The sequence below is a fragment of the Zalophus californianus genome, chromosome 2, assembly GCF_009762305.2.
Source record: "Zalophus californianus isolate mZalCal1 chromosome 2, mZalCal1.pri.v2, whole genome shotgun sequence".
Taxonomy (NCBI): Eukaryota; Metazoa; Chordata; class Mammalia; order Carnivora; family Otariidae; genus Zalophus; species Zalophus californianus.
In genome coordinates this window covers 157,727,559-157,744,346 of record NC_045596.1, presented here as the reverse complement: position 1 = coordinate 157,744,346, position 16,788 = coordinate 157,727,559, and the positions used below count along the sequence as shown (strand labels likewise).

At 39.6% G+C, this 16,788-nt stretch overlaps 1 pseudogene; it reads right to left on the bottom strand.

Annotated features, from left to right (window-relative positions):
* Positions 1-14,969: 14,969 nt before the first annotated feature.
* On the bottom strand, positions 14,970-15,541 carry LOC118356742 (annotated as a pseudogene).
* Positions 15,542-16,788: the final 1,247 nt, after the last annotated feature.

Below are 16,788 nucleotides of genomic sequence, written 5' to 3'. Positions count from 1 at the left end.
TTTTGCTCAGAACGCCTACAGACACTGTAGCCATCCTTCAGCCCCCACCTCTACCCCTAACCAGGACCTCCCTGATCACATGTGCTATTGTTTCCCATCTATGCTCACTTTACTTCAGCCACAGGGGCCTCCCAGCTGTTCTTCAAACCGCTGGACATTTTCCTGCCTTAGAACCTTCATGCGGTTCTTGCTTTTACCTAGATTATTCCCCTCCAAGATAATTGCTTGGCAAAACTTCCCATCCCGTGCCTCATTTTCATTTATCTTACTCAACATTTTATTTTTTCATAACACTTCTCCTCTTGGAACATGCCACCTTGTTTACTTATTTATAATGTTTATTGTTTACTCTTGGCACGACCACCACTGACCCCTCGCAAGCATAGGTAGGCAGGGAGGGATGTTTTATTCACCGAGGTATCCTAAGCTCCTAGAACAGTGCTTGAGACATAGTAGTGATTCAATAATATTTGCTGAATGAATGCTTATTTTTAAAATTCTTGTAACTGAACATAAAGTAGATGCAAAATAATATACAGATACAATAAATATGACCCATCATCCAGTGTAATAAAAATTATATAACCATTATCTTTGAAATTCTCCTATACATATCCCTGAACCATATCCTGTTTTCTTACACTCAGAAGGCAATCCTGCATTTTTATTTTATTATTCTTTGACTTGTCTTCATAGTTTCACCAAATATGTTAGCATTCCTAAATAACACATTGTTCAGGTTTATCTTTATTTATTTTATATATATGTAGTCATTATATGATACTGCATATCATTACATGAGACTGTAGGCACTCTTTTTTGACCTGTTTTTATTTTTTTCCTTTAACATTTATTATACTGTTTCTTTCTTTTTAATTGTGGTAAGAACATTTACCATGAGATCTACCCTTTTAACAGATTTTTAAGTATTCAATGCAGTATTGTTAACCACATGTTGTACAGCAGATCTCTAGAACTTACTCACCTTGGCTAACGGCAACTTTATGCCCATTGATTAACAATTCCCCACTTCCTCCTCCTCTAACCCCTGGCGATGACGATTTTACTCCTGACTTGCTTTCTTGCTTAACATCATGTTCTTAAAGTTCAACCTTGCTATAGCTTCTCTGCTATACAGTGCATCTCTATAAGAAAATGTTTTATTAATAATGCTGTTAGTGAAGACTTGAGTTATTTCTACTTTGTTGCTATTGCAGAAGCGCCACTAGTCATTCTTTCCTGTATCTATCTCCCCTGGGGGGTGCAAGAGTTTCTCTAGGGTACAGATCAGGAGCCAAACTCTTGGGTCACAAGGTTTGTATATCTTTAAAGTGCTTTTTTTTTTTAAAGTAGGCTCCATGCTGGTGGAACCCAAGGTGGGGCTTGAACTCAAAACTCTGAGATCAAGAGTCTGACACTCAACAGAGTGAGCCACCCAGGTGCCCCCTCACTACAGTTTAAATGTTCATTTCTCTGATTACTAATGAGGTTGATTATCTGTTTTCTTACTTTTATTGGCTCCTTGGCTTTTCTCTTCCATGAGGTGTCTGTTTGAGTGCACACCCCAATCTTTGGCAACCACTGACGATTTTCTTATCTTTGTAATTTTGCCTTTTCCAGAATGTCATATAGTTGGAATCATACCATTCTACTCCTGAAACCAATACTGCCAATACTGTTAACTAACTTGAATTTAAATAAAAAAAATTAAAAACAATAAAATAAAGCTACACACTTCTCTGTAATTATCCGTCAATAGCTACACTCATAAATTCTGGTATTTAATATTTTTTATTGTTCAGTTCTTGCTGTAGACTGAATTGTGCAACCCCAAAGTGACTGTATTTTGAGGCAAGGCCTACACGGAGGTAATTAAGGTTACATTAAGTCCTAAGAGTGGGGCACTGATCTGATAGAATTAGTGTCCTTACAAGTAGAGACACCAAATCAAGCTCCCTTCCTCACTGCCCCTTCCCCCCTGGCCATTTGAGGACACAGCAAGAAGGTGTTCATCAGGAGGCCAGGAAGAGAGCTCTCATTGGAAGCCTAATACTGCCACACCTTGACCTTAGACTTTCCACTTTCCAGAATCATAAGAGAATACATTTCTGTTGTTCAAGCCATGTGATCTGTGGCATTTCATGATGGCAGCCCACAGCTGATTAATACAGTTCCAATATTTTCTAGTTTCTCTTCTCATTTCTTCTTTAATACATAAAATATTTAGAAGTATATTTTCTAATTTTCAAGTCTGTCAAATGTTGCTAGTTTTCTTCTATAATTGTTTCCACTTAATTACACTATTGTCAAAGATGGAAATCTTTTGAAATTTGTTGAGACCTACCTTTATGTATATCTACATCCACATTGAGAGAGAGAAGTTGAGATTTATTATAAGGAATGACTCATGCAATTATGAAGGCTCGCAAGTTCCCAGATCTGAGGTGTGAGGTGGCTGGAGACCCAGGAGAGCCAATGATTAGTTTAGTCTGAGTCCGAAGACCGAAGAACCGGAAGAGTTCATGGTCAGTTTCAGTTCAAAGACCAACAAGCTTGAGATCCAGGGAGAGCCAATATTTCAGTTCAAATCCAAAGGCAGGAAAAAAACCAACGTTTTAGTTCAAAGACCATCAGGCAGGAAGAATACTCTCTACTTGGGGGAAGATCAGCATTTTGTTCTATTTAGGCCTTCAACTGATTGGATGAGGCTCATCCACATTAGGGAAGGCAATCGGCTTTACTCAGTCGACCAATTTATTTATTTATCTATGTATTTATTTATTTTTAAAGATTTTGTTTATTTATTTGAGAGGGGGTGAGAGCCAGAGAGATCACAGAGGGAGTGGGAGAAGCAGACTTGCCTCTGAGCATAAGGCCGGATGTGGGGATCTGTCCCAGGACCCTGAGATCATGACCTGAGCCTAAGGCAGATGCTTAACTAACTGAGCCACCCAGGTGCTCCCTCAGTCTACCAATTTAAATGTTAATCTATCCAAAAATACACTCACAGAAACATCCCGAGTAATGTTTGGCCAATATTGAGGCATCCTATGGACCAATCAAAATGACACATGAAAATAACCATCACAGTCTGTCTGTGGGCAATTTTCATAAATACCCTATATGTGCTTGAAATCAATATGCCTTCTGCAGTGTTCTATTTTTGTCCAGTAGACTATTCTTTGTCTGCTTGATCTCTCTTACTGATGTGTGTTAATGTATCCCACTATTGTAGTTGTTTGGAAGTTATGTGCTATTTCAATTCATTTAGATGTTACCCTATAAAATTAGATGTATAACCTAACTTGCAAATCCAAAGTTAATCAATGTTAACCATCTTCCAGATCTATATAAAAACCTTAGAACACTAATTTAGCCAACTTCTAACTTACAAGCTATTATTTTTGTTAGCCCACTGACATGGTTATTATTGTTTTAATCAATGTTAAGATTTACTTGCATATTGCTTTCTTTGCTCATCATTCTTTTGTATCTCAAAACTTTGCTATGATTTCTTTTTTCTGAATCACACTCTCCCGAATTTTCTTTCCAAGTGTTTTCCCCTTGGTTATATTAAAAATATTACTTCATTGGCTTTTTGTCTCATGTTAAGAAAGTTAGCTGTCAACTTTATTGTTATTCCTTTGAAGTTAATCTTCCTGAATTCTTTGGACTAGGGTCTTAGTCTGTTGAAGCTGCTGTAACAAAATACTGTGGACTGGGTGGTTTAAGCAACAGTAATTTATGTCTCATAATCCTGGAGGCTGGAAGTCCAAGATCAAGGTGCTGGCAGGGTGTTTTATAAGGGCTCTAATCCCACTCATAAGGGTTCTGCCATAATGACCTAATCATCTCTTAAGACCTCACTTCCTAATACCATCGTGCTGAGCAATAGGTTTCAACATAGGACTCTAGGAGGACAGAAACATTCAGATCATAGCAATCTGCTTTCTAGTTTTTCTTTATTTAAATTAAATTTTGTTTTCTTTCTGGATTTTTTTATGATCTTTGTCTTTGGTATCAGCAATTTCCTCATGATGCATGTGGGTATAGATTTCTTTTTGTATTTTATGCTTTTTTTTTTTTTTTCTTTCTGAAGTCTTTGGGCTACAGTCTTTTTATAAGCTCTGAAAAATTCTTAGAATTTATTCCTTCAGATATTGTCTCCTCTTCTTTTGGAACTCTGATTACACATCTGTTAAATCTTCACACCTCATTCTCCATGTCTCTTAATCTCTCTTTTGGACGTCATGTCCCTTTATCTGTTTGTGATGCATTTGGATAATTTTTAAGATCTAAGTTCACCATATCTCTCTTCAGTGGCTTTTTTTTTCTTCAGTGGACTTTACTATCCTACAAGCTCATTCATTAAATTTTCATTTTAAATCATTAAATGTTTTCATTCCTCAAAGTTGTATTTAGTTCTTTGTCAAAACTGATTAGTGCTTTCAGATCTGATTTAGCTATTTGCTGTTTGTGCTTGATTTCACTCATGGTGCTTTGTTTTCTTGTGTATTTTATGATTTTTTTTTTTTTTTTTTTTGACTGAGTCATACCCCTTGGAACTTTAGCTTAGGGAATTCTGTGAGGATTGGGTTTAAGGTAAATTCTTTCAAGGGGGAAATTCAAATTAGTTTCTGCCAGGTATTTGAGAGGTTCTACCAGCTCAAAAACATTCTAAAAGAAATGTTTGGTTTGAGATATATTAGTCTATCCTGATAGTGTGCATTCAAGGTGCAAAAGAAACAAACAAATAAATAAATAAAATCTTTCTTGTGGCTACTTATTCCCAAGGGGAATTTTCTTTTTCTTCTCCACTCAGCATCAAATTTTGAGACAAACAACTTTTTAAGTAGTCCCCTGTGGAATGGCTGGGAAAAACAGGTTTATTTCTAACTTGCTCTTAACTGAAGGTGAAATCCATCAGGGTCCTAGTTTTATCAAGAGTTACCTTTTAGAGTTTCCAAATTGGGCTTTCTTTTCTGTCTCGCATTAGCCTCAGGGCTCTGTCAACCAAACCAGGATCAGAAAATGTCAGAGTCCAGGTTCAAGGCATCTCTGACTCACCAGATCCCCACTCTCATTTAGCTTTGGATACCTGAGTAGTCCTTACTCACCTGGCCAACACATCCATACACTTTGGAAAAAGGGTTTTTTTAGGTTTAGTGTTTATTTATTTTCAGTTGAGGTAGAATTTATTTACAGTAAAATTTACCTCTGTTGATGTGCAATTCTGGGTTTTGACAAATATATGCAGTTAAGAGTCCACCACGATGAGTATAAAGAAGAGTCCTAACACCTTCCAGAATTTCCTCATGTTGGCCCTTTGTGGTCAGCCCCTCCCCCGACTAAGCTGTTTTCGGTCCCTATGGTTTTGCTGTTTTCAGAATGTAATATAAACGGAATCAGACAAAATGTAGTCTTGAGTCTGGCTTCTTTCGCTTAACATAATACATTAGAGATTTATAGGAAAAGATTTTAAAATATTTCTTAAATTTTATTCATTTTAATTGAAGTATACTTCACATATAATGTTATATTAGTTTTAGAGGTAGGTTTTAAAATATTTTATCAAGCCCTTTTATTTATGCTTACAGGGTGGTCTGTGAGGATAAGAAGTTCCAGTGAGAAGGGTCAGGTAAGATCCTGCTCCCAAGTGAAAGCCCACTGCAGACTCTAGAGATTTCTGTTTCACTTAAAAGTCTATTATACTTGGGGCGCCTGGGTGGCTCAGTCGTTAAGCGTCTGCCTTCAGCTCAGGTCGTGATCCCGGGGTCCTGGAATCGAGTCCCACGTCAGGCTCCCTGCTCAGCGGGAAGCCTGCTCTCCCTCTCCCACTGCCCCTGCTTGTGTTCCTGCTCTCGCTCTCTCTCTTTCTGTCAAATAAATAAAATCTTTAAAAAAAAAAAAGTCTATTATACTTAACATCTCTAGCATATTTATTGGGCATTAATTGCTTTTCACATCGGTCTTATGTTCCTAACTAGATGGTAAGTTAGTTGAAGTTAGGGACCATGGTTTTTGCCAGCATATTCTCAAAACAATGCTTTACGGAGTCCATTCTCTGTTTAATATTTTTCAATGGATATAAATTGCCCACATGGTAAAACTGTTGACTAACGTGATGATTAGATTTTTAAATTTCAGTGTATTTTTTTTCTAAAGCAAAAATTTAAAAGGACTATGATCGGCCTAATAAGTAGAAACTCTTCAGGGACACAGCAATTTGAAAGGTGCCTGATTTTCCTTCTTTAATATTCCTTTTTGACTTGACTTTCAGGTGTTTATAATCAGGGCACAAATCAAATGGCTCTGTGCTGAGTTAAATAGTTGGTAGAGATATATATAAAGCCATTATCAGTCTTTTATATATGAAAGTAAATGAGTTTATCTATCTTTTCATGAAGGAGAGTTTTGCTAAAAGGATTATGAAGGAACAAGTGGGCATAAGACTCTGAAAAAGTGCCCCCACCCCATGAATTGGATCAAAAGCAGGAACCTGAGGGAATTGGGGGAAAAAGCCATAAAGGGGAGATAAAGAAAGGCATATTTTCCCCACCTCACAATTTTGCTAAGCTTGAGTTGGATTTTGTCCAAGACACCTATCTTGTTGTCTTCCAAGTTGTACTCTGCTGCCTCAGTTTACTCATGGAAGAAGAACAAGGTTTAGAACAGAAACCATGAGCCCAGTTCATCAGCAGAGCCAATCTGGGGGAGTAGGAAGGAAGCATGTTGGTATTTGCAGGGAGGAGATTGACTGGTTCAAAAGTGCACTGGGCTGGATTGGGTAAGTTCAGCAAGTTTTGCTCAGGAAGTGGCTAAGAGAGAGGATAAAAAGTGATCAAGATGACTTTGATTCAGTGGGCACAACCCTCTCTTGGACATGCATTCTTAGCAAAAGAAGGCTTGCTGGTGCTCAGCTCGGGAGGGAGGCTCTAGCCAGGTGTTGGAAGGCTCTGCCTCTCCCCTCCCCTTCCATCTTGTCTGGCCTTGCCAGTCTCCCAGGTCTTGTGCCAAGGCAAACAAACCCACCTAACTTCTGTCACTTCCTTGGTAGTTACCAGTCAGCCAACTTACCTTCTCTTGCATTTAAGACTATGAGTTTAGAGTTCTAATCCTAGCTTTACCATTTGCTTATCTGCTGAGCAATATGGAAAAATTAGAAAAACTCTCTGAATCAGTTTCACAATCTACAAAAATATGCATAATAATGGTACTAGGGCATTCTATGTGATGGAGTTGTGATGATTAAATTAAATGTTTCTAAGCACATGCTTAGAACATAGAATATAGCTTGTAAATGTTAGTTAAGAGTGTTTTGTTCCTCTGCAGACTTATCTATTCCCATGTGTCTAGGTACAGGACACCAAGACTTTAACTCTGGCTGCCACCTTCCTCCAGAGAACTAGAATCTCCTAACTGCCCACTAGACATGTAGGATGTTCCAATGCCACTTCTAACTCAGTATACAGTAGTTACCCCTATCTAGGGGGGATACGTTCCAAGACCCCCAGTGAATACCTGAAACCATGGATAGTACCAAACCCAAACATACTAGGTTTTTTCTGATACATACATACCTATTATAAAGTTTAATTTCTAAGTTAAGCACAGTAAGAGATTAACAACCATAATAATAAAATAGAACAATTATAACAATATACTGTAATAAACGTTATGTGAATGTGGTCTCTGTCTCTCTCTTTCTCAAAAGTATCTTATTGTTCTGTACTCACCCTTCTTCTTGTGATGATGTGAGATGATAAAATGCCTCTGTGATGAGATGAAGGCGGGGAATGGCACAGGTGTTCTGATGTAGTGTTAGGCTACTATTACCTGTCTAATGATTCACCACAGGGAGGACTATCTGCTTCCAGGCCGTGGTCGACCACACATAACTGAAACCAGGGAACCAGAACTGCGGATAAGGGGAACTTCTGTATCCCAAATCAAACTTCCAACTCTTCCCAGCTTCTCCTTTATTTTAGAAGAAACCCTGGTGCTACTTTTTAGTCTAGAGCCTTTTGCCCTGTTGCCCATATCCAATGAGCCAATTTTTTGGTCACTTTTCCACTGGTATTCTGCCTTCTTTTATCCCCTTCCCCACTCCCGGCCTCACTATGTCCAGCAGAGATCATTGCCTAGCCTCCCAACGGACTTATTTTTAGTCCTTCTCTCCTTTTATCTGCTTATCATTTAGCCCTAAAATATCTCCCCAAAGATTTTCCTGAATGCTCCAACTTTAAGAGATTTGTGCTTCTTTTGGACTCTTATGGTATTGATTTTCACACACACCCACCCCCCTGCCAGCACGTTAGCACCTACGGTAGTCCACCTTACCTTCTAGTTACTTCTTTGAGTGTAGGTGTCAGGCTCTAAACACAAACTGAATCTCAGGTTTGTTACATCCTTTTTCAGTTTTCACTTAGATAGTAGTTGCCTAATAAATATGTGTTGGTTGATTGAAAGTGAGTCCCATCAGTGTTTGTTACCCTTGAGACTGTGAGTTTAGGGACTAGGCATAAAGCTCGGTTTGACCTGCAGATATGGGAAATGATTTAATTTCCTTTTATTTGAGGCATTAATATCAACTCAAAATTTTCAGTACTAAGAGCACTGATTTTCTGTATTAAAGGCACTCATCTACAACTTTGACAATGGCCATTACAACCAATATCTCAGCACAGATTTATAACGTATCCTTGGAATTGGAACTGTATAGTGGAACAGAGAAGAGTGGAAACAGTAAAGTGGAAATATCCTTCAGACGTTGGTCTTTGCCTTGGTGTTTCCTTTTTTTTGTTGTTGTTGGTGACTTTGGGCAAGTTACTTGATCTTTATGTCTGTAAAATTTAAATTAAAATGCCTATTGTTAATTAAGCCACGTAGGATATTGCAAAGTGTCTAGCACATAGTAGGTATTCAATAAACAGTGTTTGAATTTGAGTTGAACTGCACAGTCAGGGAGGCTTATCAATTTATCTCCTAGATAAACACCAGGAGTGACTAACAGGACACGGGGAAGGCTCCTCCTTACTTTTGTCCTCAGAGTATCTACCTCCTCTATCAATGCCTGGAATTCCATGCTGAAGATTCACTCTTTTGGTCTAGCATTGCCTTCGTCAAGCTGCAGTTTTTTAAAAATGCTCCTAAAATGCCTTAAAAGTGTACAGACTTACATATTAAGTCCTGACACCATACTATTATTCATTTACAGGGAAACAAAAGACAGTATGATCTTATGCCTTGGGCAGCTAAGGGAATTGGCTATGGGGGGGAAAAGGGAGGAGAGAGGAGTATGGGGTTGGAGGAGGCAGCCCAGACTAAGTATACAAATTTTCCCTTCTCACCATTTTCAAAAACCGACTATTTTTTTTAGCAGTTTTAGATTCACACCAAAATTGAGTGGAAAGTATAGAAATTTCCAATATACCGCTCCCCCCCCACATGTCATAACCTCACCAACTATCAACACTCCAACCAGAGTGGCACATTTGTTACAACTGATGAACCTACACTGACACATTATAATCGCTCCAAATCCACAGTTCACATTAGGGTTTTATTCTTGGTATTGGATTATCAATAGTTTTGGACAAATGGGTAATACCATGTATCCACCATTACAGTAGCATACAGAATAGTTTCACTGACCTAAAAATCCTCTGTGCTCTGCTTTTATTTCCTCCCCCCCAAAGTTATGTCTTTTCTGGGATGTCATATTGTTGGAATCATACAGTGTGTAATGGTGATATTGTGATTTATAATAAGAAATAGATATTGGGTCTTTGTCCCATTTCTGTCACAGAGCTCCTAAAATACTTGGAATTTTCTAAGCGCTGAGAGCAGTAATGGTGTCTTTTGTTATGTTAATGAGGCAACTTTTGGGAAAGTGCCTAAGGGTGGGGTCTGGTTGCCAGGGAACCAACTCCTAATAGAGGGTTAGGACTTCCTACTCCCTTGACTTCCCAGGAGGACAGAAGGGCTGGAAGGAGAATCAATCACCAATAGCCATTGATTTAATCAATCATGCCTGTGTGGAAAAGCCTCCATGAAAACCCTAAAGGTGAGGATTCAAAGAGTTTACAGGTTGGTGATCCAGAACACTTCCACACGCCACTGTGCCAGGCTCTGAGCGCCATGGGGACAGAAGCTCCTTTGTTCAGAACCTCACCCTCCATCTCTACATCTGGCTGTTGATTTGTGTCCTTTAATAATATCCTTTATAATAAATAGGTAATCTAGTGAGTAAACTGTTTCCTGAGTCCTGTAAGCTGCTCTAGCAAATGAATCAAACCTAAGGAAGGGGCGGTGGAGAGCTTCATGTCTGATGTATAGCCGATTGGTCAGAAGCACAGGTAACAATCTAGACGTGATTGGCATCTGAAGCGGAGGGCCATTCTGTGGGACTGAGCCCTCCACCTGTGGAATCTGATGCTATCTCCAGGAAGATAATAGTGTCAGAATTGAGTTGAATTGTGAAACACCCATCTGGTATTGGAGAATTGCTTGCAGAGAATCAAATGGAGAAAAAGCCCCACATACTGGAACTCGTGGCTAGAACCTTGGTAGCCTTTTCAGATGGGCTTCTTTCATTTAGAAATATGCATTTAGTTTTCTCTATGTTTTTTTCATGGCTTGGTAGCTCATTTATTTTAAGCGCTGAACAATCCTCCATTGTCTGGATATACCAGTTTATCCATTTACCTACTGAAGGACAACTTGGTTGCTTCCAAGTTTTGGCAATTATGAATAAAGCTGCTATAATCACCATTTTTAAAAGATGGTTCTGGAAAGGAGTCATTGCGATATGCAGACAGGAAACTGGAACGGAGAACGCGCTGACGAGCCTGGATCTGTCCATCTGTATGAATCACAGTCGATCATGTGTCCTTGTTTCTGCCCCAGGAGTGTAATGAGAAAGGTGAGTAGACACCTTGTGCCGACACAGCAGAGTGAAAAAAGCAGTTCAAACCCCATGTGACCCTTTCACTGAACATGTACAGCATAAATACACACCACGCCAATTAATGTGTGTACTTCCCACTTCCAGAAAAACCCTCCAATGTTGGATGAATTGTTTCATGTTGGGAAACCACTTTAGAGAATCCATATGCCTGTGGTCAACAGGCATGGGCTTTTGACAAACAGGGATGTTTGATAAGATTCACCACCTAGTCAACTTACCAGTGCTTTTGAAGGGGACAGCAGAACTGTTCTTCAGAAAGAAATGGTACAGAATCTTGCTCAGACTTGTCTTGGCATGGAAAGCCAGCATGGGAGAGGGGTAGCCTTAGCATGGAGGAAAGGGCCCCTCTTGTGCCTGGAGCCCAGCTGCCACTCAGTTCTGCCACAGCCGGATGGGAGACTCGGGGAGTCCCCCCGGTCACTGAGGCCCCAGCCATGCCACTTGTCAAAATAAGTAGGGAGCGGTTCTATATTTTCCAAAAGCTTTCCCCTCAGTTGGGACAATTAGAGCGAGTCATAAAAGCTGAACTGATTTTGACTCCAATAGGCCATCAGCCAAAAAGTCTGCCTTAGGAAGCCTCTTAGGTGAACAAATTCATATGGCGGTAGGGGTGTGGCCTTCTTGAACACCTGCACTTTAGCGTGTTAGGAGAAAGTCAGGAAGATGACAATGGTTTATGCACATTGATCTTTCATTGGCATATTTCCTGCCCCTAGGTAGCCCAACTTGCAGTTACAGGAGGGAGGTGGGGCTTCCTTCAGATGATCAGCCTGTCTGGTAGGGCTTCCAGGGGCCACAGACAGTCCCATTCTCATTCCGTCTTATTGGAAATGAAACTCTCAGAGCAAGGTGTATCCCTAAAGAAATAATAAGAGCATTTTCTGTGCAGTTTATGGGTTCAAATTCACGGTTTAGCCAATAGCCTACTATTCAATGTAATCTCTCTGTTTGGGCTTGACTTCATTCTACTTAGAGTCCTCCTGTCCTGTGTTTCTCTGAAATGGGGCTTATATGTACAGTGGCTTCTGTTTTCAATGCTCCAGGGCTGACCACGGAATAAGATACTCCATTTCAGTGTGTTCACCTGGAGAGAGGTTTTATTAGGTAAATACAACAGTAAGTCACCTTTTCATCAGAATACATACAAGGACGTTTGACCTTTTGTCATTTCTCCTCCTTTGCCAATGGAAACGATCCACTCACCTCACTGAATTCTTCCTCATGTGGGTTCATAGGAGGCAAGATGTTCTGAGCCGGAGGCAGGGGGCGGAGTGGAGATGGGTCATTTGCTTACAAGGAAAACTCGTGAGTAGAGGCTTCTGGTTTTAACTTCTCTGGTTGGAGCAGGTAGCACTTCTCTGACCGTAAAACTGGGTAAATTTACAGACATGCTCCTCAGGGGATGAAAAACCAAATCAGTGCCCTCAGGCCTGATTCAGAGAGGTGGACACTGAAGTGAGAAAGTCATCATCAGGAAAAAAAAGAAAAAAAAGAAAAGATCTCAGACTCTGATGTAAGTAATGAACTTGTAAGCACCTGAATACGTCAGAAGTAAAGTTGATCATCCTCTCAGGCTGTGTGTTTTGATTATTTTTCCCTTTTCAGCTTCTCTGGAAGCTCATTTCACATGTTACCCTTAAGTAAACATACTGTGGAGGTGAAGAATCAGATAGCAACATGACGTAATTTGCTTCTGACCCTTGAAACCTCTCGGGGCAGCTTGGGCCCTGGGGACATGGGACTAGGTGGAATGGGGAAAAGGGGAAAGAAGGTATAAGGTATCCCTGCTCTTGCTCCCTGCCCACGGAGATAGGAAAGTGACGGGAAAAATGGAGTCTCTTCCGACGGTAGTTGCTGACATAGACATCTTGTATTAAGACGTCTTGTAGCTGCTTATGTTTTGGAAGTGCTCTGAAAGTCAAAAGAACAGTGGTCTGAGAGAAAAAGTGGCAAGGAACAATGGGTATGAGAGGAACTATATTCACTTCCGGGGCCCTTGACCCCTCCCAGGTCCAGCCAGCTAGCTGCCCATCAGGCTGACTTTGCAGTCTGGGGTACGGAGAATGTTTTGTCTATGGAACTGAACTCAAAGCCTGACCACATTTCTCAGGAAGGTGAAAGAACGCCAAAGAACACCCATAATTTCTAATAGCTAAGCCCTTCGGCAGATAAATTTTGTTACCGGTTTACCTTGTTTTTTTTCTCAGTAAATGTTGCCTCTTTTTTGTTGCAAAAGTGTATACATGAGCAATCCTTGCTTCCTAGTAGCCTGCAAAGGGATGGTGTTATTGGGAGGAGATTATTGTTTAGATGGGCAGTCAGCAGACTTTTTCTGGAAAGGTCCAGACAATAAATATTTCAGGCTTTGTGGATCATGTGATGTCTTGCAACTACTCAGCTCACTCAACTTGTAGTGAGAAAGCAATGGGGCTGGCTCTGTTCCAATAAAACGTGATTATTTGAACTTCACACCAGTTTTGTATGTAATGAAATTATATTCTTTTGCTATTTTTAGCCATTTAAAACTAGAAAAACCAGGGGCACCTGGGTGGCACAGTCGGTTGAGCATCCAACTCTTTGTTTCAGCTCAGGTCATGATCTTTTGGTCATGGGATTGAGCCCCAGGTAGGGTTCTGTGTTCAGCATCGTGTCTGATTGAGATTCTTTCTCTCCCTCTCCCTCTGCCGTTCCCCCCTCAAATACATAAATAAATCTTAAAAAAAAAAAGGTAGAAAAACCATTCTTAGCCAAAAGACCATACACATACATATGGTAGTCTGGATTTGCCTCATGGTCCATAGCTTGTTGACTCCTGATCTAGGGTAATGGAAGTCAGTATATATATTGGTTTCAAGTTTTTATTGAAATTCCAGTTAGTTAACATACAGTGTAATATTAGTTTCAGGTATAGAATATAGTGATGCTTCACTTACACACAACACCCATTGCTCATCACAGTCAATGCCCTCCTTAATGCCCAGCACCCATTTTTCCCAACACCCCCCACCTCCCCTCCAGCAACACTCAGTTTGTTCTCTATAGTTTAGAGTTAAGAGTTGAGCCTGTTTTATGGTTTATTTCTCTCTTTCTTTTCCCCCCCTCTATGTTTGTTTGTTTCATTTCTTAAATTCCACATATGAGTGGAATCATATGGTATTTATCTTTGTCTGACTTATTTTGCTTAGCATAATAACACTCTAGCTCCATCCACATCACTGCAAATGGCAAGATCTCATTCTTTTTTATGGCAGAGTAATATTCCATTATATATATATATATATATATATATATATATATATATATATATATAAAACCTACACTGACACATCATAATCACCCATGGTCTGTGGTTTGCCTTAGGGTTCACTCTTGGTGTGGTACATTCTATGGGTTTGGACAAATATATAAGGCCATGTATCCATCATGATAGTATTGTACCGAGTTGTTTCACTGTCCTAAAATCCTCTGTGCTCCACCTGTTCTCTCCCTCCCCCTAAATGTACCCATTTTAAAGGTACAATTAAATAAGCATTGACAATTAATAAACTCATATAACCACTGCCACAAAGAAGATATTCCATCACCCTGTGAAATTCCCTTGTGCCCCTTCTCAGTCAGCCCTACCCCTACCCCTAGCCTCAGGCAAGAAATAGTCTAACTTTTGGCACTTAATAGATTAGACATCTCTTTTCTAGAACTCGATATAAATAGAAATATATAGCATGTACTCTTTTGTGTCTGGCTTCTTTTGCTCAGCTTTATGTTTTCAAGATTCATCCATGTTGTTTCCTGAATCAACAGTTGTTAGTTCCCTTTTAATGCTGAATACCTTTCCACTGGATGTATATACTGCATTTCTTTACCCATCGACCTATTGATGGACTTCTGGGTTCTTCCTCTTTTTTCCCCCTATTTTCTTTTTTTTTACTTGAAATATGTTTAATAATAAAAGGCCACCAACATTCTCTTTTTATTTTTATTTGCATTTATTCTGCAGAATTTACTCCCGGGCCATAAGTTTTTGTTTCTTCAGTTTCTTCTGGGATATCTTTTTCTTCTGTGCAATCTCCTCTTCTGGTTTAGGAACAATCTGCTCTTTTTCAGTAAGGATCATCTCAATGTGGCAGGGAGAGCTCATGTATGGATTAATCTGACCATGAGCCCTGTATGTTCTTTGCCGCACCTTGGGGGCTTTGTTCACCTGGATATGCTCAATGACCAGAGAATCAACATCTAAACCCTTAAGTTCAGCACTACTCTCTGCATTTTTAAGCATGTGCAGTAAAAATTCAGCACTCTTCTTGGGCCATGACCCTGTGTCCAGCCCCACTGTTTGGCCTGGGCACACCTAACAACTCCACCATTGTAGCGACGGAATGGCACACACTGCTTCTGTAAAGTGATGTCTTTCAGATACTTGGTGGCTTTTCGGATATGCATACCCTTGATGGCCTGGGCAATTTCACGTGTGTTCTTAAAGTGAACACGAAGATTTGAACCTCTTGATTTACATGATTTCGTAGGGTTTTCTGGGTCAAGCAAATAGTGAACCATTTTCAGAGGTCACCTCAGGCCACTTAGGGGAAGAGCTTTTTTCCCCCTGTTATGAATAAAGCTGCTATGAACTTTCATATACACGTTTTCATATGTCTTGAGACAATGCCTAGGATTGAAATTGCTACATCATATACTAAGTGTACATTTGACTTGATAAGAAACTGCCAAATTTTCCAAAGTGGTTGTACCATTTTATATGCTAACCAGCAGTGTGTGAGTTCTGGTTGCTCCACATCCTCACGAGCACTATGGGGTATGTGGTCATATCTTATTGTGGTTTTACTCCACATTTCTCTATGACTAGCAATGTTGTGTATCTTCCCTTGAGTTTCTTTCTTTCTTTTTTTTTTAAGATTTTATTTATTTATTCGACAGAGAGAAAGAGAGAGAGTACAAGCGGGGGGCGGGAGGCAGGAGAGGGAGAAGCAGGCTCCCCACTGAGCCAGGAGCCCAATGCAGGGCTCCATCCCAGAACCCTGAGATCATGAGCTGAGCCGAAGGCACACACTTAACTGACTGAGCCAGCCAGGCACCCCTTTCCTTGAGTTTCTTGTCCATTAGCATATATTCTTCATGAAACTCTCTATTCACATTTTGCCCATTTTCATTGGGTTGTTTATCTTCTTGTATTGAGTTGTAATAGTTCTTTATATTTTTTGTATGAAGTCCTTTGTCAGATATATGTATGGCAAGCATTGTCTCCCAGTGTGTAGCTTGCCTTCTTATCTTCTTAACACGGTTTTTTGATGCGCAGATATTTTAAATTTGATAAAGCACAATTTGTCACTTTTTATTTAATGACTCATATGCAAACAAAACCTTATAACATTAAAAAACCTCATGGATCCTTATATGATGGTGGGTGTACTTTAGAATTTATCAATTCAGAAAACACATAATACAATGATTACTCTTATTTTTTTTCTTTTTTAAAAAAATCTTTATTGAGATATAATTTACATTCCAGTTTAACGCGTACAACCCACAGACTTAAAGTGTACAAATTCAATGGTTTTTAGTATATTCACAGGTATGTGCAACCACCACCACAGTCAACTTGAGAACATTTTCCTCATCTTAAAAAGAAACCTCATATATTTTAGCTATGACTCTCCTGTCTCCCCTTTCTCTTCCCCCAGGCCTATGCAACCACTAATCTACATTCTGTCTGTATAGATTGCCCTATTCTCGACATTTCACATGGATGGAATAATATAATACATCTTCTATATATAATGGAAACCAATATATCTTTTAACATA